The following is a 25,179-nucleotide window of genomic DNA, read 5'->3' as shown; positions in this document are numbered from 1 at the left end:
CCAATGCCTCCCTTCCTGTCCAGCCTGACTCTCGTCCCAAGCTTCTCTCTCTTGTCCTGCCTGATTCTCGTTCCAAGCCTCTCCCATGCCCTGCCTGACTCTCCTCCCAAGAATCTCTGTCATGTGCTGCCTGACTCTCGTGCCGAGCCTCTCTCTCCTGTCTAGCCTGACTTTCGAACCAAGCCTCTCTATCCTGTCCAGCCTGACTCTCGTCCAAAGCCTCTCTCTCCTGTCCTGCTTGACTCTCGTCCGGAGCTTCTCTCTCCTGTCCTGCCTGACTCTCGTCAAAAGCCTCTATCTCATGTCCTGCCTGACTCTCGTCACAAGACTCTCTCCTATCTTGCCTGACTCTCATCCCAAGCCTGTCTCTCCTTTCCAGCCTGATTCTCGTCCAAAGCCTCTCTCTCCTGTCCAGCCTGACTCTCGTCCTAAGCCTGTTTCTCTTGTCCAGCCTGACTCTTGTCACAAGCCTCTCTCTCCTATCCTGCCTGACTCTCGTCTCGAGCCTCTCTCTCCTATCCTGGCTGACTCTCATCCCAATCTTGTCTCTCCTGCATTGCCTGACTCTCGTCCATGCCTCTCTCTCCTTTTATACTTGACTCTCGTCCCAAGCCTCTCTCTCCTGTCCAACCTGACTCTCGTCCCTATCCTCTATCTCCTGTCCTGCCTAACTCTCGTCCATGCCTCTCTCTCCAGTTCTACCTGACTCTCGTCCCAAGCCTCTCTCTAATGTCCAACCTCACTCTCGTCCCTAGACTCTCTCTCCTGTCTTACTTGACTCTCGTCCCAAGCATCTCTCTCCTCTCTGACTTGACTCTTGTCCCAAGCCCCTGTCTCCTGTCCAGCCTGACTCTCGTCACAAGTCTCTCTCTCCTGTCAAGCTTGACTTTCATCCCAAGGTTCTCTCTCCTGTCCTACCTGACTCGGCCCAAGCGTCTCCCTCCGTTCTGAACTGACTCTCGTTCTAAGCTACTCTCTCCTGTCGTGCATGACTCTCGTCCCAAGCCTCTCTCACCTGTCCTGCCTGACTCTCGTCTCAAGCCTCTCTCTAGTGTTCAGCCTGACACTCGTCTCAAGCCTCTCTCTCCTGTCTGAACCGACTCTCGTACCAAGTGTGTCTCTCCTGTCTCATCTGATTCTCATGCCAAGGCTCTCTCTCCATTCGTACCAGACTCCCGTCGCAGGCTTCTCACTCCTGTCTGATCTGACTCTCGTCCCAAACCTCTCTCTCCTGTCCATCCTGACTCTCGTCTCACTCCTTTCGTGCCTGACTCTCGTCCTAAGCCTCTTTCTCCTGTCCTGCCTGACTTTCGTTCCAACACTCTCTCTCCTGGCTGACTTGACTCTCGTTCTAAGCATCTCCCTCCTTTCCAGACTGACTCTAGTCCCAAGTCTCACTCTTCTGTCCAGCCTGACTCTCGTCCCAAGCCTCTCTCTCCTGTACACCCTGAATTTTGTTCCAAGCTTCTACTGTCCTGCCTGAATCTTGTCCAAAGCCTCTCTCTCCTATCCCCCCTGACTTTCGTCCCAAGCTTGTCCCTCCTATCCACCCTGACTCTCGTCCCAAGCCTCTCTCTCTGCCAGCTTAACTCTCGTCCCATACCTCTCTCTCCTGTCCACCCTGACTCTCGTCCCAGGCTTCTCTATGCTGTCCTGCCTGACTCTCGTCCCAATGCTCTCTCTACTCTCCTGCCGGACTCTCGTCCCAAGACTCTATTGTCTGATCTGACTCTCATCCCACGCCTCTCTCTCCTGTCCTGCCTGACTCTCGTCCCAAGCCTCTCTCTCTCTATTCCAGCCTGACTCTCGTCCCAAGCCTCTTTCTCCTATCATGCCTGACTCTCGTCCAAAGCTTCTCTCTCCTGTCTGATCTGAATTTCATCCCAAGCATCTCTTTCCTGTCCTACCTGACTCTCGTCAAAAGCCTCTCTCTCCTGTCCAGCCTGACTATCGTCCCAAGCCTCTCTCTCACATCCTGCCTGACTCTGGTCCTAGGCCTCTCACTCCTGTCCTATCTGACTTTCGTCCCAAGCCTCTCTCTCCTGTCCTTCCTGACTCTCGTCCCAAGACTCTCCTGTCCTGCCTGACTCTCGTCCCAAGCCTCTCTCTCTCCTGTCCAGCCTGACTCTCGTCCCATGCCTCTCTATCATGTCCTGCCTGAATCTCGTCCGTAGCCTCTCTCTCGTGTCCTCCCTGACTCTCGTCCATAGCCTCTCTCTCCTGTCCTGCCTGACTCTCGTCCAAAGACTCTCTCACCTGTCTTGCATGACTCTTGTCCCAAGACTCTCTTTCCTGTCCTCCCTGACTCTCGTCCAAACCCTATCGCTCATGTCCTGCCTGACTCTCGTCCCAAGACTCTCTCCTGTACTGCCTGACTCTCTTCGAAAACCTCTCTCTCCTGTCCTGCCTGACTCTCATCGCAAACCTCTCTCTCCTGTCCTGCCTGACTCTCGTCCCAAGCCACTCTCTATTGTCCAGCCTGACTCTCGTCCCAATCCTCTTTCTCCTGTCCTGCCTGGCTCTCGTCCAACGCCTCTCTCTCCTGTCCTGCCTGACTCTCGTCCATAGACACTCTCTTCAGTCTTACCTCACTCTCGTCCCTAGCCATTCTCTCCTGTCTGACTTGATTTTCGTTCTAAGCCTCTCTTTCCTGTCCAGATTGACTCTTGTCCTAAGCCTCTCTCTTCTGTCCAGCCTGACTCTCGTCAGAAGCCTCATTCTCCTGTCCTACCTGACTCTCGTCCAAAGCATCTCTCTCCTCTCTGACTTGACTCTCGTCCCAAGCCCCTGTCTCCTATCCAGCGTGACTCTCATCCAAAGCCTCCCTCTCCAGTCCTGCCTGACTCTCGACTCAAGCCTCTCTCTCCTGTCCAGCCTAACTCTCGTCAAAAGACTCTCTCTCCTGTCCAGCCTGACTCTCGTCCCATGCCTCTCTCTCCTGTCCTGCCTGACTCTCGTCCCTAGACTCTCTCTCCAGTCTTACCTCACTCTCGTCCCAAGCCTTTCTCTCCTGTCTGACTTGATTCTCGTTCTAAGCTTCTCTTTCCTGTCCAGATTGACTCTAGTTCTAAGCCTCTCTCTTCTGTCCAGCCTGACTCTCGTCAGAAGCCTCATTCTCCTGTCCAGCCTCACTCTCGTTCCAAGCATCTCTCTTTTGTCCTGCCTGACTCGTTCCAAGCCCCTCTCTCCCGTTGTGTCTGAATCTTATCCAAAGCCTCTCTCATATCCAGCCTCACTCTCGTCCTAAGCCTCTCTCTCCTGTCTGAATTGACTCTCGCCCCAAGCCTCTCTCTCCTATCCTGCCTGACTCTCGTCGCAAGCTTCTCTCCTGTCCTGCCAGACTCTCGTCCCTAGACTCTCTCTCCAGTTTTACCTCACCCTCGTCCCAAGCCTTTCTCTCCTGTCTGACTTGACTCTCGTTCTAAGCCTCTCTCTCCTGTCCAGTTTGACTCTATTCCCAAGCTTCTCTCTTCTGTCCAGCCTGACTCTCGTCAAAAGCCTCATTCTCCTGTCCAGCCTGACTCTCGTACCAAGCATCTCTCTTTTGTCCTGCCTGACTCGTTCCAAGCCCCTCTATCCCGTTGTGCCTGAATATTATCCAAAGCCTCTCTCTCCTATCCAGCCTAACTCTCGTCCTAAGCCTCTCTCTCCTGTCCTGCCTGACTCTCGTCCCAAGCCTCTCTCTCCTGTCTAATCTGACTCTAGTCCCAAGCATCTCTTTCCTGTCCTGCCTGACTCTAGTCACAAGCCTCTCTCTCCTGTCTGATCTGACTCTCGTCCAAAGGCTTTCTCTCTTGTCCTGTCTGACTCTCGTCCAAAGCCTCTATCTCTTGTCCTGCCTGACTCTCGTCAAAAGCCTTCGTCTCCTGTCGTGCTTGACTCTCGTCCCAATGCTCTCTGTCCTGTCTGATTTGACTCGTTCTAAGCCTTTCTCTTCTTTCCAGCCTGACTCTAGTCACAAGCCTCTCTCTTCTGTCCAGCCTGACTCTCGTCCTAAGTCTCTCTCTCCTGTCCAGCTTGACTCTCGTTCCAAGCCTCTCTCTTCTGTCCTGCCTGACTCTCGTTCCAAGCCCCTCTCTCCTGTTCTGCCTGAATCTTGTCCAAAGCCTCTCTCTCCTATCCAACCTGACTCCCCTCCCACACTTATCCTCCTTATCAACCCTGACTCTCGTCCCAAGCTTCTCTCACCTTTCCAGCCTGAATCTCGTCCCAGGCCTCTCTCTCTTGCCAGCTTGACTCTCATCCCATGACTCCCTTCCTGTCCAGCCTGACTCTCGTCCCAAGCTTCTCTCTCTTTTCCTGCCTGATTCTCGTTCCAAGCCTCTCTCCCATGCCCAGCCTGACTCTCCTCCCAAGAATCTCTGTCATGTGCTGCCTGACTCTCGTGCCGAGCCTCTCTCTCCTGTCCAGCCTGACTTTCGAACCAAGCCTCTCTATCCTGTCCAGCCTAACTCTCGTCCAAAGCCTCTCTCTCCTGTCCTGCTTGACTCTCGTCCGGAGCTTCTCTCTCCTGTCCTGCCTGACTCTCGTCAAAAGCCTCTATCTCATGCCCTGCCTGACTCTCGTCACAAGACTCTCTCCTATCTTGCCTGACTCTCATCCCAAGCCTGTCTCTCCTTTCCAGCCTGATTCTCTTCCAAAGCCTCTCTCCCCTGTCCAGCCTGACTCTCGTCATAAGCCTGTTTCTCTTGTCCAGCCTGACTATTGTCACAAGCCTCTCTCTCCTATCCTGCCTGACTCTCGTCTCGAGCCTCTCTCTCCTATCCTGGCTGACTCTCATCCCAATCTTGTCTCTCCTGCATTGCCTGACTCTCGTCCATGCCTCTCTCTCCTTTTATACTTGACTCTCGTCCCAAGCCTCTCTCTCCTGTCAAACCTGACTCTCGTCCCTATCCTCTATCTCCTGTCCTGCCTGACTCTCGTCCATGCCTCTCTCTCCTGTTCTACCTGACCCTCGTCCCAAGCCTGTCTCTAATGTCCAACCTCACTCTCTTCACTAGACTCTCTCTCCTGTCTTACTTGACTCTCGTCCCAAGCATCTCTCTCCTCTCTGACTTGACTCTTGTCCCAAGCCCCTGTCTCCTGTCCAGCCTGACTCTCGTCACAAGTCTCTCTCTCCTGTCAAGCTTGACTCTCATCCTAAGGTTCTCTCTCCTGTCCTACCTGAATCTCGTCCCAAGCGTCTCCCTCCGTCCTGAAATGACTCTCGTTCTAAGCTACTCTCTCCTGTCGTGCATGACTCTCGTCTCAAGCCTCTCTCACCTGTCCTGCCTGACTCTCGTCTCAAGCCTCTCTCTACTGTTCAGCCTGACACTCGTCTCAAGCCTCTCTCTCCTGTCTGAACCGACTCTCGTACCAAGTGTGTCTCTCCTGTCTCATCTGATTCTCATGCCAAGGCTCTCTATCCATTCGTACCAGACTCCCGTCGCAGGCTTCTCACTCCTGTCTGATCTGACTCTCGTCCCAAACCTCTCTCTCCTGTCCATCCTGACTCTCGTCTCACTCCTTTCGTGCCTGACTCTCGTCCTAAGCCTCTTTATCCTGTCCTGCCTGACTTTCGTCCCAACACTCTCTCTCCTGGCTGACTTGACTCTCGTTCTAAGCATCTCCCTCCTTTCCAGACTGACTCTAGTCCCAAGCCTCACTCTTCTGTCCAGCCTGACTCTCGTCCTAAGCCTCTCTCTCCTGTCCAGCCTGACTTTTGTTCCAAGCCTCTACTGTCCTGCCTGAATCTTGTCCAAAGCCTCTCTCTCCTATCCCCCCTGACTCTCGTCCCAAGCTTCTCCCTCCTATCCACCCTGACTCTCGTCCCAAGCCTCTCTCTCTGCCAGCTTAACTCTCGTCCCATACCTCTCTCTCCTGTCCACCCTAACTCTCGTCCCAGGCTTCTCTATGCTGTCCTGCCTGACTCTCGTCACAATGCTCTCTCTACTCTCCTGCCGGACTCTCGTCCCAAGACTCTATTGTCTGATATGACTCTCATCCCACGCCTCTCTCTCCTGTCCTGCCTGACTCTCGTCCCAAGCCTCTCTCTCTCTATTCCAGCCTGACTCTCGTCCCAAGCCTCTTTCTCCTATCATGCCTGACTCTCGTCCCAAGCTTCTCTCTCCTGTCTGATTTGAATTTCATCCCAAGCATCTCTTTCCTGTCCTACCTGACTCTCGTCAAAAGCCTCTCTCTCCTGTCCAGCCTGACTATCGTCCCAAACCTCTCTCTCCTATCCTGCCTGACTCTGGTCCTAAGCCTCTCACTCCTGTCCTATCTGACTTTCGTCCCAAGCCTCTCTCTCCTGTCCTTCCTGACTCTCGTCCCAAGACTCTCCTGTACTGCCTGAATCTCGTCCCAAGCCTCTGTCTCTCCTGTCCAGCCTGACTCTCGTCCCATGCCTCTCTATCATGTCCTGCCTGAATCTCGTTCGTAGCCTCTCTCTCGTGTCCTCCTTGACTCTCGTCCATAGCCTCTCTCTCCTGTCCTCCCTGACTCTCGTCCAAACCCTATCGCTCATGTCCTGCCTGACTCTCGTCCCAAGACTCTCTCTCCTGTACTGCCTGACTCTCTTCGCAAACCTCTCTCTCCTGTCCTGCCTGACTCTCGTCGCAAACCTCTCTCCTGTCCTGCCTGACTCTCGTCCCAAGCCACTCTCTAGTGTCCAGCCTGACTCTCGTCCCAATCCTCTTTCTCCTGTCCTGCCTGGCTCTCGTCCAACGCCTCTCTCTCTTGTTCTACATAATTCGCTTCCGAAGCCTCTCTCTCCTGTCCTACCTGACTCTCGTCCAAAGCATCTCTCTCCTCTCTGACTTGACTCTCGTCCCAAGCCCCTGTCTCCTATCCAGCGTGACTCTCATCCAAAGCCTCCCTCTCCAGTCCTGCCTGACTCTCGACCCAAGCCTCTCTCTCCTGTCCAGCCTAACTCTCGTCAAAAGACTCTCTCTCCTGTCAAGCCTGACCCTCGTCCCATGCCTCTCTCTCCTTTCCTGACTGACTCTCGTCCCTAGACTCTCTCTTCAGTCTTACCTCACTCTCGTCCCAAGCCGTTCTCGCCTGTCTGACTTGATTCTCGTTCTAAGACTCTCTCTCCTGTCCAGATTCACTCTAGTCCTAAGCCTCTCTCTTCTGTCCAGCCTGACGCTCGTCAGAAGCCTCATTCTCCTGTCCAGCCTGACTCTCGTTGCAAGCATCTCTCTTTTGTCCTGCCTGACTCGTTCCAAGCCCCTCTCTCCTGTTGTGCCTGAATCTTATCCAAAGCCTCTCTCTCATATCCAGCCTCACTCTCGTCCTAAGCCTCTCTCTCCTGTCTGAATTGACTCTCGCCCCAAGCCTCTCTCTCCTATCCTGTATGACTCTCGTCGCAAGCCTCTCTCCTGTCCTGCCTGACTCTCGTCCCTAGACTCTCTCTCCAGTCTTACCTCACTCTCGTCCCAAGCCTTTCTCTCCTGTCTGACTTGATTCTCGTTCTAAGGCTCTCTTTTCTGTCCAGATTGACTCTAGTCCCAAGCCTCTCTCTTCTGTCCAGCCTGACTCTCGCCAAAAGCTTCATTCTCCTGTCCAGCCTGACTCTCGTTCCAAGCATCTCTCTTTTGTCCTGCCTGACTCGTTCCAAGCCCCTCTATCCCGTTGTGCCTGAATCTTATCCAAAGCCTCTCTCTCCTATCCAGCCTAACTCTCGTCCTAAGCCTCTCTCTCCTGTCCTGCCTGACTCTCGTCCCAAGACTCTCTCTCCTGTCTAATCTGACTCTAGTCCCAAGCATCTCTTTCCTTCCCTGCCTGACTCTAGTCACAAGCCTCTCTCTCCTGTCTGATCTGACTCTCGTCCAAAGGCTCTCTCTCTTGTCCTGTCTGACTCTCGTCCAAAGCCTCTATCTCTTGTCCTGCCTGACTCTCGTCAAAAGCCTTCGTTTCCTGTCGTGCTTGACTCTCGTCCCAATGCTCTCTCTCCCCTCTGATTTGACTCGTTCTAAGCCTCTCTCTTCTTTCCAGCCTGACTCTAGTCACAAGCCTCTCTCTTCTGTCCAGCCTGACTCTCGTCCTAAGTCTCTCTCTCCTGTCCAGCCTGACTCTCGTTCCAAGCCTCTCTCTTCTGTCCTGCCTGACTCTCGTTCCAAGCCCCTCTCTCCTGTTTTGCCTGAATCTTGTCCAAAGCCTCTCTCTCCTATCCAGCCTGACTCCCCTCCCACGCTTATCCCCCTTATCAACCCTGACTCTCGTCCCAAGCTTCTCTCTCCTTTCCAGCCTGAATCTCGTCCCAAGCCTCTCTCTCCTGCCAGCTTGACTCTCGTCCCAAGCTTCTCTCTCTTGTCCTGCCTGATTCTCGTTCCAAGCCTCTCTCCCATGCCCTGCCTGACTCTCCTCCCAAGAATCTCTGTCATGTGCTGCCTGACTCTCGTGCCGAGCCTCTCTCTCCTGTCCAGCCTGACTTTCGAACCAAACCTCTCTATCCTGTCCAGCCTGACTCTCGTCCAAAGCCTCTCTCTACTGTCCTGCTTGACTCTCGTCCGGAGCTTCTCTCTCCTGTCCTGCCTGACTCTCGTCAAAAGCCTCTATCTCATGTCCTGCCTGACTCTCGTCACAAGACTCTCTCCTATCTTGCCTGACTCTCATCCCAAGACTGTCTCTCCTTTCCAGCCTGATTCTCGTCCAAAGCTTCTCTCTCCTGTCCAGCCTGACTCTCGTCCTAAGCCTGTTTCTCTTGTCCAGCCTGACTCTTGTCACAAGCCTCTCTCTCCTATCCTGCCTGACTCTCGTCTCGAGCCTCTCTCTCCTATCCTGGCTGACTCTCATCCCAATCTTGTCTCTCCTGCATTGCCTGACTCTCGTCCATGCCTCTCTCTCCTTTTATACTTGACTCTCGTCCCAAGCCTCTCTCTCCTGTCCAACCTGACTCTCGTCCCTATCCTCTATCTCCTGTCCTGCCTAACTCTCGTCCATGCCTCTCTCTCCTGTTCTACCTGACTCTCGTCCCAAGCCTCTCTTTAATGTCCAACCTCACTCTCGTCCCTAGACTCTCTCTCCTGTCTTACTTGAATCTCGTCCCAAGCATCTCTCTCCTTTCTGACTTGACTCTTTTCCCAAGCCCCTGTCTCCTGTCCAGCCTGACTCTCGTCACAAGTCTCTCTCTCCTGTCAAGCTTGACTTTCATCCCAAGGTTCTCTCTCCTGTCCTACCTGACTCTCGCCCTAAGCGTCTCCCTCCGTTCTGAACTGACTCTCGTTCCAAGCTACTCTCTCCTGTCGTGCATGACTCTCGTCCCAAGCCTCGCTCACCTGTCCTGCCTGACTCTCGTCTCAAGCCTCTCTCTACTGTTCAGCCTGACACTCGTCTCAAGCCTCTCTCTCCTGTCTGAACCGACTCTCGTACCAAGTGTGTCTCTCCTGTCTCATCTGATTCTCATGCCAAGGCTCTCTCTCCATTCGTACCAGACTCCCGTCGCAGGCTTCTCACTCCTGTCTGATCTGACTCTCGTCCCAAACCTCTCTCTCCTGTCCATCCTGACTCTCGTCTCACTCCTTTCGTGCCTGACTCTCGTCCTAAGCCTCTTTCTCCTGTCCTGCCTGACTTTCGTCCCAACACTCTCTCTCCTGGCTGACTTGACTCTCGTTCTAAGCATCTCCCTCCTTTCCAGACTGACTCTAGTCCCAAGCCTCACTATTCTGTCCAGCCTGACTCTCGTCCTAAGCCTCTCTCTCCTGTCCAGCCTGACTTTTCTTCCAAGCCTCTACTGTCCTGCCTCAATCTTGTCCAAAGCCTCTCACTCCTATCCCCCCTGACTCTCGTCCCAAGCTTCTCCCTCCTATCCACCCTGACTCTCGTCCCTAGCCTCTCTCTCTGCCATCTTAACTCTCGTCCCATACCTCTCTCTCCTGTCCACCCTGACTCTCGTCCCAGGCTTCTCTATGCTGTCCTGCCTGACTCTCGTCCCAATGCTCTCTCTACTCACCTGCCGGACTCTCGTCCCAAGACTCTATTGTCTGATCTGACTCTCATCCCACGCCTCTCTCTCCTGTCCTGCCTGACTCTCGTCCCAAGCCTCTCTCTCTCTATTCCAGCCTGACCCTCGTCCCAAACCTCTTTCTCCTCTCATGCCTGACTCTCGTCCAAAGCTTCTCTCTCCTGTCTGATCTGAATTTCATCCCAAGCATCTCTTTCCTGTCCTACCTGACTCTCATCAAAAGCCTCTCTCTCCTGTCCACCATGACTATCGTCCCAAGCCTCTCTCTCACATCCTGCCTGACTCTGGTCCTAAGCCTCTCACTCCTGTCCTATCTGACTTTCGTCACAAGCCTCTCTCTCCTGTCCTTCCTGACTCTCGTCCCAAGACTCTCCTGTCCTACCTGACTCTCGTCCCAAGCATCTCTCTCTCCTGTCCAGCCTGACTCTCGTCCCATGCCTCTCTATCATGTCCTGCCTGAATCTCGTCCGTAGCCTCTCTCTCGTGTCCTCCCTGACTCTCGTCCATAGCCTCTCTCTCCTGTCCTGCCTGACTCTCGTCCAAACCCTCTCTCTCATGTCCTGCCTGACTCTCGTCCAAAGACTCTCTCACCTGTCTTGCCTGACTCTTGTCCCAAGACTCTCTCTCCTGTCCTCCCTGACTCTCGTCCAAACCCTATCGCTCATGTCCTGCCTGACTCTCGTCCCAAGACTCTCTCTCCTGTACTGCCTGACTCATCGCAAACCTCTCTCTCCTGTCCTGCCTGATTCTCGTCGCAAACCTCTCTCCTGTCCTGCCTGACTCTCGTCCCAAGCCACTCTCTATTGTCTAGCAGACTCTCGTCCCAATCCTCTTTCTCCTGTCCTGCCTGGCTCTCGTCCAACGCCTCTCTCTCTTGTTCTACATAATTCGCGTCCGAAGCCTCTCTCTCCTGTCCTACCTGACTCTCGTCCAAAGCATCTCTCTCCTCTCTGACTTGACTCTCGTCCCAAGCCCCTGTCTCCTATCCAGCGTGACTCTCATCCAAAGCCTCCCTCTCCAGTCCTGCCTGACTCTCGACCCAAGCCTCTCTCTCCTGTCCAGCCTAACTCTCGTCAAAATACTCTCTCTCCTGTCCAGCCTGACTCTCGTCCCATGCCTCTCTCTCCTGTCCTACCTGACTCTCGTCCCTAGACTCTCTCTTCAGTCTTACCTCACTCTCGTCCCAAGCCTTACTCTCCTGTCTGACTTGATTCTCGTTCTAAGCCTCTCTTTCCTGTCCAGATTGACTCTAGTCCTAAGCCTCTCTCTTCTGTCCAGCCTGATTCTCGTCAGAAGCCTCATTCTCCTGTCCAGCCTGACTCTCGTTCCAAGCATCTCTCTTTTGTCCTGCCTGACTCGTTCCAAGCCCCTCTCTCCCGTTGTGCCTGAATCTTATCCAAAGCCTCTCTCTAATATCCAGCCTCACTCTCGTCCTAAGCCTCTCTCTCCTGTCTGAATTGACTCTCGCCCCAAGCCTCTCTCTCCTATCCTGCCTGACTCTCGTCGCAAGCCTCTCTCCTGTCCTGCCTGACTCTCGTCCCTAGACTCTCTCTCCAGTCTTACCTCACTCTCGTCCAAAGCCTTTCTCTCCTGTCTGACTTGACTCTCGTTCTAAGCCTCTCTCTCCTGTCCAGATTGACTCTAGTCCCAAGCCTCTCTCTTCTGTCCAGCCTGACTCTCGTCAAAAGCTTCATTCTCCTGTCCAGCCTGACTCTCGTTCCAAGCATCTCTCTTTTGTCCTGCCTGACTCGTTCCAAGCCCCTCTATCCCGTTGTGCCTGAATCTTATCCAAAGCCTCTCTCTCCTATCCAGCCTCACTCTCGTCCTAAGCCTCTCTCTCCTGTCCCGCCTGACTCTCGTCCCAAGCCTCTCTCTCCTGTCTAATCTGACTCTAGTCCCAAGCATCTCTTTCCTGTCCTGCCTGACTCTAGTCACAAGCCTCTCTCTCCTGTCTGATCTGACTCTCGTCCAAAGGCTCTCTCTCTTGTCCTGTCTGACTCTCGTCCAAAGCCTCTATCTTTTGTCCTGCCTGACTCTCGCCAAAAGCCTTCGTCTCCTGTCGTGCTTGACCCTCGTCCCAATGCTCTCTCTCCCCTCTCATTTGACTCGTTCTAAGCCTCTCTCTTCTTTCCAGCCTGACTCTAGTCACAAGCCTCTCTCTTCTGTCCAGCCTGACTCTCGTCCTAAGTCTCTCTCTCCTGTCCAGCCTGACTCTCGTTCCAAGCCTCTCTCTTCTGTCCTGCCTGACTCTCGTTCCAAGCCCCTCTCTCCTGTTCTGCCTGAATCTTGTTCAAAGCCTCTCTCTCCTATCCAGCCTGACTCCCCTCCCAGCTTATCCCCCTTATCAACCCTGACTCTCGTCCCAAGGTTCTCTCACCTTTCCAGCCTGAATCTCGTCCCAAGCCTCTCTCTCCTGCCAGCTTGACTCTCGTCCCATGCCTCCCTTCCTGTCCAGCCTGACTCTCGTCCCAAGCTTCTCTCTCTTGTCCTGCCTGATTCTCGTTCCAAGCCTCTCTCCCATGCCCTGCCTGACTCTCCTCCCAAGAATCTCTGTCATGTGCTGCCTGACTCTCGTGCCGAGCCTCTCTCTCCTGTCCAGCCTGACTTTCGAACCAAGCCTCTCTATCCTGTCCAGCCTGACTCTCGTCCAAAGCTTCTCTCCCCTGTCCTGCTTGACTCTCGTCCGGAGCTTCTCTCTCCTGTCCTGCCTGACTCTCGTCAAAAGCCTCTATCTCATGTCCTGCCTGACTCTCGTCACAAGACTCTCTCCTATCAGCCTGACTTTCGAACCACGCCTCTCCATCCTGTCCAGCCTGACTCTTGTCCAAAGCTTCTCTCTCCTTTCCAACCTGATTCTCGTCCAAAGCCTCTCTCTCCTGTCCAGCCTGACTCTCGTCCTAAGCCTGTTTCTCTTGTCCAGCCTGACTCTTGTCACAAGCCTCTCTCTCCTATCCTGGCTGACTCTCATCCCAATCTTGTCTCTCCTGCATTGCCTGACTCTCGTCCATGCATCTCTCTCCTTTTATACTTGACTCTCGTCCCAAGCCTCTCTCTCCTGTCCAACCTGACTCTCGTCCCTATCCTCTATCTCCTGTCCTGCCTGACTCTCGTCCATGCCTCTCTCTCCTGTTCTACCTGACTCTCGTCCCAAGCCTCTCTCTAATGTCCAACCTCACTCTCTTCCCTAGACTCTCTCTCCTGTCTTACTTGAATCTCGTCCCAAGCATCTCTCTCCTCTCTGACTTGACTCTTGTCCCAAGCCCCTGTCTCCTGTCCAGCCTGACTCTCGTCACAAGTCTCTCTCTCCTGTCAAGCTTGACTTTCATCCCAAGGTTCTCTCTCCTGTCCTACCTAACTCTCGTCCCAAGCGTCTCCCTCCGTTCTGAACTGACTCTTGTTCCATGCTACTCTCTCCTGTCGTGCATGACTCTCGTTCCAAGCCTCTCTCACCTGTCCTGCCTGACTCTAGTCTCAAGCCTCTCTCTACTGTTCAGCCTGACACTCGTCTCAAGCCTCTCTCTCCTGTCTGAACCGACTCTCGTACCAAGTGTGTCTCTCCTGTCTCATCTGATTCTCATGCCAAGGCTCTCTCTCCAATCGTACCAGACTCCCGTCGCAGGCTTCTCACTCCTGTCTGATCTGACTCTCGTCCCAAACCTCTCTCTCCTGTCCATCCTGACTCTCGTCTCACTCCTTTCGTGCCTGACTCTCGTCCTAAGCCTCTTTCTCCTGTCCTGCCTGACTTTCGTCCCAACACTCTCTCTCCTGGCTGACTTGACTCTCGTTCTAAACATCTCCCTCCTTTTCAGACTGACTCTAATCCCAAGCCTCACTCTTCTGTCCAGCCTGACTCTCGTCCCAAGCCTCTCTCTCCTGTCCAGCCTGAATTTTGTTCCAAGCCTCTACTGTCCTGCCTGAAACTTGTCCAAAGCCTCTCTCTCCTATCCCCCCTGACTCTCGTCCCAAGCTTCTCCCTCCCATCCACCCTGACTCTCGTCCCAAGCCTCTCTCTCTGCCAGCTTAACTCTCGTCCCATACCTCTCTCTCCTGTCCACCCTGACTCTCGTCCCAGGCTTCTCTATACTGTCCTGCCTGACTCTCGTCCCAATGCTCTCTCTACTCTCCTGCCGGACTCTCGTCCCAAGACTCTATTGTCTGATCTGACTCTCATCCCACGCCTCTCTCTCCTGTCCTGCCTGACTCTCGTAAAAGCCTCTCTCTCTCTCTATTCCAGCCTGACTCTCGTCCCAAGCCTCTTTCTCCTCTCATGCCTGACTCTCGTCCAAAGCTTCTCTCTCCTCTCTGATCTGAATTTCATCCCAAGCATCTCTTTCCTGTCCTACCTGACTCTCGTCAAAAGCCTCTCTCTCCTGTCCAGCCTGACTATCGTCCCAAGCCTCTCTCTCCTATCCTGCCTGACTCTGGTCCTAAGCCTCTCACTCCTGTCCTCCCTGACTCTCGTCCCAAGCCTCTCTCTCTCCTGTCCAGCCTGACTCTCGTCCCATGCCTCTCTATCATGTCCTGCCTGAATCTCGTCCGTAGCCTCTCTCTCGTGTTCTCCCTGAATCTCGTCCGTAGCCTCTCTCTCGTGTCCTCCCTGACTCTCGTCCATAGCCTCTCTCTCCTGTCCTGCCTGTCTCTCGTCCAAAGACTCTCTCACCTGTCTTGCCTGACTCTTGTCCCAAGACTCTCTCTCCTGTCCTTCCTAACTCTCGTCCAAACCCTATCGCTCATGTCCTGCCTGACTCTCGTCCCAAGACTCTCTCTCCTATACTGCCTGACTCTCTTCGCAAACCTCTCTCTCCTGTCCTGCCTGACTCTCGTCGCAAACCTCTCTCTCCTGTCCTGCCTGACTCTCGTCCCAAGCCACTCTCTATTGTCCAGCCTGACTCTCGTCCCAATCCTCTTTCTCCTGTCCTGCCTGGCTCTCGTCCAACGCCTCTCTCTCTTGTTCTACATAATTCGCGTCCGAAGCCTCTCTCTCCTGTCCTACCTGACTCTCGTCCAAAGCATCTCTCTCCTCTCTGATTTGACTCTCGTCCCAAGCCCCTGTCTCCTATCCAGCGTGACTCTCATCCAAAGCCTCCCTCTCCAGTCCTGCCTGACTCTCGACCCAAGCCTCTCTCTCCTGTCCAGCCTAACTCTCGTCAAAATACTCTCTCTCCTGTCCAGCCTGACTCTCGTCCCATGCCTCTCTCTCCTGTCCTACCTGACTCTCGTCCCTAGACTCTCTCTTCAGTCTTACCTCACTCTCGTCCCAAGCCTTTCTCTCCTGTCTGACTTGATTCTCGTTCTAAGCCTCTCTTTCCTGTCCAGATTGACTCTAGTCCTAAGCCTCTCTCTTCTGTCCAGCCTGATTCTCGTCAGAAGCCTCATTCTCCTGTCCAGCCTGACTCTCGTTCCAAGCATCTCTCTTTTGTCCTGCCTGACTCGTTCCAAGCCCCTCTCTCCCGTTGTGCCTGAATCTTATCCAAAGCCTCTCTCTAATATCCAGCCTCACTCTCGTCCTAAGCCTCTCTCTCCTGTCTGAATTGACTCTCGCCCCAAGCCTCTCTCTCCTATCCTGCCTGACTCTCGTCGCAAGCCTCTCTCCTGTCCTGCCTGACTCTCGTCCCTAGACTCTCTCTCCAGTCTTACCTCACTCTCGTCCAAAGCCTTTCTCTCCTGTCTGACTTGACTCTCGTTCTAAGCCTCTCTCTCCTGTCCAGATTGACTCTAGTCCCAAGCCTCTCTCTTCTGTCCAGCCTGACTCTCGTCAAAAGCTTCATTCTCCTGTCCAGCCTGACTCTCGTTCCAAGCATCTCTCTTTTGTCCTGCCTGACTCGTTCCAAGCCCCTCTATCCCGTTGTGCCTGAATCTTATCCAAAGCCTCTCTCTCCTATACAGCCTCACTCTCGTCCTAAGCCTCTCTCTCCTGTCCCGCCTGACTCTCGTCCCAAGCCTCTCTCTCCTGTCTAATCTGACTCTAGTCCCAAGCATCTCTTTCCTGTCCTGCCTGACTCTAGTCACAAGCCTCTCTCTCCTGTCTGATCTGACTCTCGTCCAAAGGCTCTCTCTCTTGTCCTGTCTGACTCTCGTCCAAAGCCTCTATCTTTTGTCCTGCCTGACTCTCGCCAAAAGCCTTCGTCTCCTGTCGTGCTTGACCCTCGTCCCAATGCTCTCTCTCCCCTCTCATTTGACTCGTTCTAAGCCTCTCTCTTCTTTCCAGCCTGACTCTAGTCACAAGCCTCTCTCTTCTGTCCAGCCTGACTCTCGTCCTAAGTCTCTCTCTCCTGTCCAGCCTGACTCTCGTTCCAAGCCTCTCTCTTCTGTCCTGCCTGACTCTCGTTCCAAGCCCCTCTCTCCTGTTCTGCCTGAATCTTGTTCAAAGCCTCTCTCTCCTATCCAGCCTGACTCCCCTCCCAGCTTATCCCCCCTATCAACCCTGACTCTCGTCCCAAGGTTCTCTCACCTTTCCAGCCTGAATCTCGTCCCAAGCCTCTCTCTCCTGCCAGCTTGACTCTCGTCCCATGCCTCCCTTCCTGTAGAGCCTGACTCTCGTCCCAAGCTTCTCTCTCTTGTCGTGCCTGATTCTCGTTCCAAGCCTCTCTCCCATGCCCTGCCTGACTCTCCTCCCAAGAATCTCTGTCATGTGCTGCCTGACTCTCGTGCCGAGCCTCTCTCTCCTGTCCAGCCTGACTTTCGAACCAAGCCTCTCTATCCTGTCCAGCCTGACTCTCGTCCAAAGCTTCTCTCCCCTGTCCTGCTTGACTCTCGTCCGGAGCTTCTCTCTCCTGTCCTGCCTGACTCTCGTCAAAAGCCTCTATCTCATGTCCTGCCTGACTCTCGTCACAAGACTCTCTCCTATCAGCCTGACTTTCGAACCACGCCTCTCTATCCTGTCCAGCCTGACTCTTGTCCAAAGCTTCTCTCTCCTTTCCAACCTGATTCTCGTCCAAAGCCTCTCTCTCCTGTCCAGCCTGACTCTCGTCCTAAGCCTGTTTCTCTTGTCCAGCCTGACTCTTGTCACAAGCCTCTCTCTCCTATCCTGCCTGACTCTCGTCTCGAGCCTCTCTCTCCTATCCTGGCTGACTCTCATCCCAATCTTGTCTCTCCTGCATTGCCTGACTCTCGTCCATGCATCTCTCTCCTTTTATACTTGACTCTCGTCCCAAGCCTCTCTCTCCTGTCCAACCTGACTCTCGTCCCTATCCTCTATCTCCTGTCCTGCCTGACTCTCGTCCATGCCTCTCTCTCCTGTTCTACCTGACTCTCGTCCCAAGCCTCTCTCTAATGTCCAACCTCACTCTCTTCCCTAGACTCTCTCTCCTGTCTTACTTGAATCTCGTCCCAAGCATCTCTCTCCTCTCTGACTTGACTCTTGTCCCAAGCCCCTGTCTCCTGTCCAGCCTGACTCTCGTCACAAGTCTCTCTCTCCTGTCAAGCTTGACTTTCATCCCAAGGTTCTCTCTCCTGTCCTACCTAACTCTCGTCCCAAGCGTCTCGCTCCGTTCTGAACTGACTCTTGTTCCATGCTACTCTCTCCTGTCGTGCATGACTCTCGTTCCAAGCCTCTCTCACCTGTCCTGCCTGACTCTAGTCTCAAGCCTCTCTCTACTGTTCAGCCTGACACTCGTCTCAAGCCTCTCTCTCCTGTCTGAACCGACTCTCGTACCAAGTGTGTCTCTCCTGTCTCATCTGATTCTCATGCCAAGGCTCTCTCTCCAATCGTACCAGACTCCCGTCGCAGGCTTCTCACTCCTGTCTGATCTGACTCTCGTCCCAAACCTCTCTCTCCTGTCCATCCTGACTCTCGTCTCACTCCTTTCGTGCCTGACTCTCGTCCTAAGCCTCTTTCTCCTGTCCTGCCTGACTTTCGTCCCAACACTCTCTCTCCTGGCTGACTTGACTCTCGTTCTAAACATCTCCCTCCTTTTCAGACTGACTCTAATCCCAAGCCTCACTCTTCTGTCCAGCCTGACTCTCGTCCCAAGCCTCTCTCTCCTGTCCAGCCTGAATTTTGTTCCAAGCCTCTACTGTCCTGCCTGAAACTTGTCCAAAGCCTCTCTCTCCTATCCCCCCTGACTCTCGTCCCAAGCTTCTCCCTCCCATCCACCCTGACTCTCGTCCCAAGCCTCTCTCTCTGCCAGCTTAACTCTCGTCCCATACCTCTCTCTCCTGTCCACCCTGACTCTCGTCCCAGGCTTCTCTATGTTGTCCTGCCTGACTCTCGTCCCAATGCTCTCTCTACTCTCCTGCCGGACTCTCGTCCCAAGACTCTATTGTCTGATCTGACTCTCATCCCACGCCTCTCTCTCCTGTCCTGCCTGACTCTCGTAAAAGCCTCTCTCTCTCTCTATTCCAGCCTGACTCTCGTCCCAAGCCTCTTTCTCCTCTCATGCCTGACTCTCGTCCAAAGCTTCTCTCTCCTCTCTGATCTGAATTTCATCCCAAGCATCTCTTTCCTGTCCTACCTGACTCTCGTCAAAAGCCTCTCTCTCCTGTCCAGCCTGACTATCGTCCCAAGCCTCTCTCTCCTATCCTGCCTGACTCTGGTCCTAAGCCTCTCACTCCTGTCCTCCCTGACTCTCGTCCCAAGCCTCTCTCTCTCCTGTCCAGCCTGACTCTCGTCCCATGCCTCTCTATCATGTCCTGCCTGAATCTCGTCCGTAGCCTCTCTCTCGTGTTCTCCCTGAATCTCGTCCGTAGCCTCTCTCTCGTGTCCTCCCTGACTCTCGTCCATAGCCTCTCTCTCCTGTCCTGCCTGTCTCTCGTCCAAAGACTCTCTCACCTGTCTTGCCTGACTCTTGTCCCAAGACTCTCTCTCCTGTCCTTCCTAACTCTCGTCCAAACCCTATCGCTCATGTCCTGCCTGACTCTCGTTCCAAGACTCTCTCTCCTATACTGCCTGACTCTCTTCGCAAACCTCTCTCTCCTGTCCTGCCTGACTCTCGTCGCAAACCTCTCTCTCCTGTCCTGCCTGACTCTCGTCCCAAGCCACTCTCTATTGTCCAGCCTGACTCTCGTCCCAATCCTCTTTCTCCTGTCCTGCCTGGCTCTCGTCCAACGCCTCTCTCTCTTGTTCTACATAATTCGCGTCCGAAGCCTCTCTCTCCTGTCCTACCTGACTCTCGTCCAAAGCATCTCTCTCCTCTCTGACTTGACTCTCGTCCCAAGCCCCTGTCTCCTATCCAGCGTGACTCTCATCCAAAGCCTCCCTCTCCAGTCCTGCCTGACTCTCGACTCAAGCCTCTCTCTCCTGTCCAGCCTAACTCTCGTCAAAAGACTCTCCTGTCCAGCCTGACTCTTGTCCCATGCCTTTCTCTCCTGTCCTGCCTAACTCTCGTCCCTAGACTCTCTCTTCAGTCTTACCTCACTCTCGTCCCAAGCCTTTCTCTCCTGTCTGACTTGATTCTCGTTCTAAGCCTCTCTTTCCTGTCCAGATTGACTCTAGTCCTAAGCCTCTCTCTTCTGTACAGCCTGACTCTCGTCAGAAGCCTCATTCTCCTGTCCAGCCTGACTCTCGTTCCAAGCATCTCTCTTTTGTCCTGCCTGACTAGTTCCAACCCCTCTCTCCCGTTGTGCCTGAATCTTATCCAAATCCTCTCTCTCATATCCAGCCTCACTCTCGTCCTAAGCCTCTCTCTCCTGTCTGAATTGACTCTCGCCCCAAGCCTCTCTCTCCTATCCTGCCTGACTCTCGTCGCAAGCCTCTCTCCTGTCCTGCCTGACTCTCGTTCCTAGACTCTCCAGTCTTACATCACTCTCGTTTCAAGCCTTTCTCTCCTGTCTGACTTGACTCTCGTTCTAAGCCTCTCTCTCCTGTCCAGATTGACTCTAGTCCCAAGCCTCTCTCTTCTGTCCAGCCTGACTCTCGTCAAAAGCTTCATTCTCCTGTCCAGCCTGACTCTCGTTCCAAGCATCTCTCTTTTGTCCTGCCTGACTCGTTCCAAGCCCCTCTATCCCGTTGTGCCTGAATCTTATCCAAAGCCTCTCTCTCCTATCCAACCTAACTCTCGTCCTAAGCCTCTCTCTCCTGTCCTGCCTGACTCTCGTCCCAAGCCTCTCTCTCCTGTCTAATTTGACTCTAGTCCCAAGCATCTCTTTCCTGTCCTGCCTGACTCTAGTCACAAGCCTCTCTCTCCTGTCTGATCTGACTCTCGTCCAAAGGCTCTCTCTCTTGTCCTGTCTGACTCTCGTCCAAAGCCTCTATCTTTTGTCCTGCCTGACTCGTCAAAAGCCTTCGTCTCCTGTCGTGCTTGACTCTCGTCCCAATGCTCTCTCACCTGTCTGATTTGACTCGTTCTAAGCCTCTCTCTTCTTTCCAGCCTGACTCTAGTCACAAGCCTCTCTCTTCTGTCCAGCCTGACTCTCGTCCTAAGTCTCTCTCTCCTGTCCAGCCTGACTCTCGTTCCAAGCCTCTCTCTTCTGTCCTGCCTGACTCTCGTTCCAAGCCCCTCTCTCCTGTTCTGCCTGAATCTTGTCCAAAGCCTCTCTCTCCTATCCAGCCTGACTCCCCTCCCACGCTTATCCTCCTTATCAACCCTGACTCTGGTCGCAAGGTTCTCTCTCCTTTCCAGCCTGAATCTCGTCCCAAGCCTCTCTCTCCTGCCAGCTTGACTCTCGTCCCATGCCTCCCTTCCTGTCCAGCCTGACTCTCGTCCCAAGCTTCTCTCTCTTGTCGTGCCTGATTCTCGTTCAAAGCCTCTCTCCCATGCCCTGCCTGACTCTCCTTCCAAGAATCTCTGTCATGTCCTGCCTGACTCTCGTCCCAAGACTCTCTCTCCTATACTGCCTGACTCTCTTCGCAAACCTCTCTCTCCTGTCCTGCCTGACTCTCGTCGCAAACCTCTCTCTCCTGTCCTGCCTGACTCTCGTCCCAAGCCACTCTCTATTGTCCAGCCTGACTCTCGTCCCAATCCTCTTTCTCCTGTCCTGCCTGGCTCTCGTCCAACGCCTCTCTCTCTTGTTCTACATAATTCGCGTCCGAAGCCTCTCTCTCCTGTCCTACCTGACTCTCGTCCAAAGCATCTCTCTCCTCTCTGATTTGACTCTCGTCCCAAGCCCCTGTCTCCTATCCAGCGTGACTCTCATCCAAAGCCTCCCTCTCCAGTCCTGCCTGACTCTCGACCCAAGCCTCTCTCTCCTGTCCAGCCTAACTCTCGTCAAAATACTCTCTCTCCTGTCCAGCCTGACTCTCGTCCCATGCCTCTCTCTCCTGTCCTACCTGACTCTCGTCCCTAGACTCTCTCTTCAGTCTTACCTCACTCTCGTCCCAAGCCTTTCTCTCCTGTCTGACTTGATTCTCGTTCTAAGCCTCTCTTTCCTGTCCAGATTGACTCTAGTCCTAAGCCTCTCTCTTCTGTCCAGCCTGATTCTCGTCAGAAGCCTCATTCTCCTGTCCAGCCTGACTCTCGTTCCAAGCATCTCTCTTTTGTCCTGCCTGACTCGTTCCAAGCCCCTCTCTCCCGTTGTGCCTGAATCTTATCCAAAGCCTCTCTCTAATATCCAGCCTCACTCTCGTCCTAAGCCTCTCTCTCCTGTCTGAATTGACTCTCGCCCCAAGCCTCTCTCTCCTATCCTGCCTGACTCTCGTCGCAAGCCTCTCTCCTGTCCTGCCTGACTCTCGTCCCTAGACTCTCTCTCCAGTCTTACCTCACTCTCGTCCAAAGCCTTTCTCTCCTGTCTGACTTGACTCTCGTTCTAAGCCTCTCTCTCCTGTCCAGATTGACTCTAGTCCCAAGCCTCTCTCTTCTGTCCAGCCTGACTCTCGTCAAAAGCTTCATTCTCCTGTCCAGCCTGACTCTCGTTCCAAGCATCTCTCTTTTGTCCTGCCTGACTCGTTCCAAGCCCCTCTATCCCGTTGTGCCTGAATCTTATCCAAAGCCTCTCTCTCCTATACAGCCTCACTCTCGTCCTAAGCCTCTCTCTCCTGTCCCGCCTGACTCTCGTCCCAAGCCTCTCTCTCCTGTCTAATCTGACTCTAGTCCCAAGCATCTCTTTCCTGTCCTGCCTGACTCTAGTCACAAGCCTCTCTCTCCTGTCTGATCTGACTCTCGTCCAAAGGCTCTCTCTCTTGTCCTGTCTGACTCTCGTCCAAAGCCTCTATCTTTTGTCCTGCCTGACTCTCGCCAAAAGCCTTCGTCTCCTGTCGTGCTTGACCCTCGTCCCAATGCTCTCTCTCCCCTCTCATTTGACTCGTTCTAAGCCTCTCTCTTCTTTCCAGCCTGACTCTAGTCACAAGCCTCTCTCTTCTGTCCAGCCTGACTCTCGTCCTAAGTCTCTCTCTCCTGTCCAGCCTGACTCTCGTTCCAAGCCTCTCTCTTCTGTCCTGCCTGACTCTCGTTCCAAGCCCCTCTCTCCTGTTCTGCCTGAATCTTGTTCAAAGCCTCTCTCTCCTATCCAGCCTGACTCCCCTCCCAGCTTATCCCCCCTATCAACCCTGACTCTCGTCCCAAGGTTCTCTCACCTTTCCAGCCTGAATCTCGTCCCAAGCCTCTCTCTCCTGCCAGCTTGACTCTCGTCCCATGCCTCCCTTCCTGTAGAGCCTGACTCTCGTCCCAAGCTTCTCTCTCTTGTCGTGCCTGATTCTCGTTCCAAGCCTCTCTCCCATGCCCTGCCTGACTCTCCTCCCAAGAATCTCTGTCATGTGCTGCCTGACTCTCGTGCCGAGCCTCTCTCTCCTGTCCAGCCTGACTTTCGAACCAAGCCTCTCTATCCTGTCCAGCCTGACTCTCGTCCAAAGCTTCTCTCCCCTGTCCTGCTTGACTCTCGTCCGGAGCTTCTCTCTCCTGTCCTGCCTGACTCTCGTCAAAAGCCTCTATCTCATGTCCTGCCTGACTCTCGTCACAAGACTCTCTCCTATCAGCCTGACTTTCGAACCACGCCTCTCTATCCTGTCCAGCCTGACTCTTGTCCAAAGCTTCTCTCTCCTTTCCAACCTGATTCTCGTCCAAAGCCTCTCTCTCCTGTCCAGCCTGACTCTCGTCCTAAGCCTGTTTCTCTTGTCCAGCCTGACTCTTGTCACAAGCCTCTCTCTCCTATCCTGCCTGACTCTCGTCTCGAGCCTCTCTCTCCTATCCTGGCTGACTCTCATCCCAATCTTGTCTCTCCTGCATTGCCTGACTCTCGTCCATGCATCTCTCTCCTTTTATACTTGACTCTCGTCCCAAGCCTCTCTCTCCTGTCCAACCTGACTCTCGTCCCTATCCTCTATCTCCTGTCCTGCCTGACTCTCGTCCATGCCTCTCTCTCCTGTTCTACCTGACTCTCGTCCCAAGCCTCTCTCTAATGTCCAACCTCACTCTCTTCCCTAGACTCTCTCTCCTGTCTTACTTGAATCTCGTCCCAAGCATCTCTCTCCTCTCTGACTTGACTCTTGTCCCAAGCCCCTGTCTCCTGTCCAGCCTGACTCTCGTCACAAGTCTCTCTCTCCTGTCAAGCTTGACTTTCATCCCAAGGTTCTCTCTCCTGTCCTACCTAACTCTCGTCCCAAGCGTCTCGCTCCGTTCTGAACTGACTCTTGTTCCATGCTACTCTCTCCTGTCGTGCATGACTCTCGTTCCAAGCCTCTCTCACCTGTCCTGCCTGACTCTAGTCTCAAGCCTCTCTCTACTGTTCAGCCTGACACTCGTCTCAAGCCTCTCTCTCCTGTCTGAACCGACTCTCGTACCAAGTGTGTCTCTCCTGTCTCATCTGATTCTCATGCCAAGGCTCTCTCTCCAATCGTACCAGACTCCCGTCGCAGGCTTCTCACTCCTGTCTGATCTGACTCTCGTCCCAAACCTCTCTCTCCTGTCCATCCTGACTCTCGTCTCACTCCTTTCGTGCCTGACTCTCGTCCTAAGCCTCTTTCTCCTGTCCTGCCTGACTTTCGTCCCAACACTCTCTCTCCTGGCTGACTTGACTCTCGTTCTAAACATCTCCCTCCTTTTCAGACTGACTCTAATCCCAAGCCTCACTCTTCTGTCCAGCCTGACTCTCGTCCCAAGCCTCTCTCTCCTGTCCAGCCTGAATTTTGTTCCAAGCCTCTACTGTCCTGCCTGAAACTTGTCCAAAGCCTCTCTCTCCTATCCCCCCTGACTCTCGTCCCAAGCTTCTCCCTCCCATCCACCCTGACTCTCGTCCCAAGCCTCTCTCTCTGCCAGCTTAACTCTCGTCCCATACCTCTCTCTCCTGTCCACCCTGACTCTCGTCCCAGGCTTCTCTATGTTGTCCTGCCTGACTCTCGTCCCAATGCTCTCTCTACTCTCCTGCCGGACTCTCGTCCCAAGACTCTATTGTCTGATCTGACTCTCATCCCACGCCTCTCTCTCCTGTCCTGCCTGACTCTCGTAAAAGCCTCTCTCTCTCTCTATTCCAGCCTGACTCTCGTCCCAAGCCTCTTTCTCCTCTCATGCCTGACTCTCGTCCAAAGCTTCTCTCTCCTCTCTGATCTGAATTTCATCCCAAGCATCTCTTTCCTGTCCTACCTGACTCTCGTCAAAAGCCTCTCTCTCCTGTCCAGCCTGACTATCGTCCCAAGCCTCTCTCTCCTATCCTGCCTGACTCTGGTCCTAAGCCTCTCACTCCTGTCCTCCCTGACTCTCGTCCCAAGCCTCTCTCTCTCCTGTCCAGCCTGACTCTCGTCCCATGCCTCTCTATCATGTCCTGCCTGAATCTCGTCCGTAGCCTCTCTCTCGTGTTCTCCCTGAATCTCGTCCGTAGCCTCTCTCTCGTGTCCTCCCTGACTCTCGTCCATAGCCTCTCTCTCCTGTCCTGCCTGTCTCTCGTCCAAAGACTCTCTCACCTGTCTTGCCTGACTCTTGTCCCAAGACTCTCTCTCCTGTCCTTCCTAACTCTCGTCCAAACCCTATCGCTCATGTCCTGCCTGACTCTCGTTCCAAGACTCTCTCTCCTATACTGCCTGACTCTCTTCGCAAACCTCTCTCTCCTGTCCTGCCTGACTCTCGTCGCAAACCTCTCTCTCCTGTCCTGCCTGACTCTCGTCCCAAGCCACTCTCTATTGTCCAGCCTGACTCTCGTCCCAATCCTCTTTCTCCTGTCCTGCCTGGCTCTCGTCCAACGCCTCTCTCTCTTGTTCTACATAATTCGCGTCCGAAGCCTCTCTCTCCTGTCCTACCTGACTCTCGTCCAAAGCATCTCTCTCCTCTCTGACTTGACTCTCGTCCCAAGCCCCTGTCTCCTATCCAGCGTGACTCTCATCCAAAGCCTCCCTCTCCAGTCCTGCCTGACTCTCGACTCAAGCCTCTCTC

Source organism: Panulirus ornatus, chromosome 12 (genome assembly GCF_036320965.1).
Source record: "Panulirus ornatus isolate Po-2019 chromosome 12, ASM3632096v1, whole genome shotgun sequence".
Taxonomy (NCBI): Eukaryota; Metazoa; Arthropoda; class Malacostraca; order Decapoda; family Palinuridae; genus Panulirus; species Panulirus ornatus.
The sequence above is the reverse complement of the archived record's forward strand: the minus strand, read 5'-3'. Positions refer to the sequence as shown.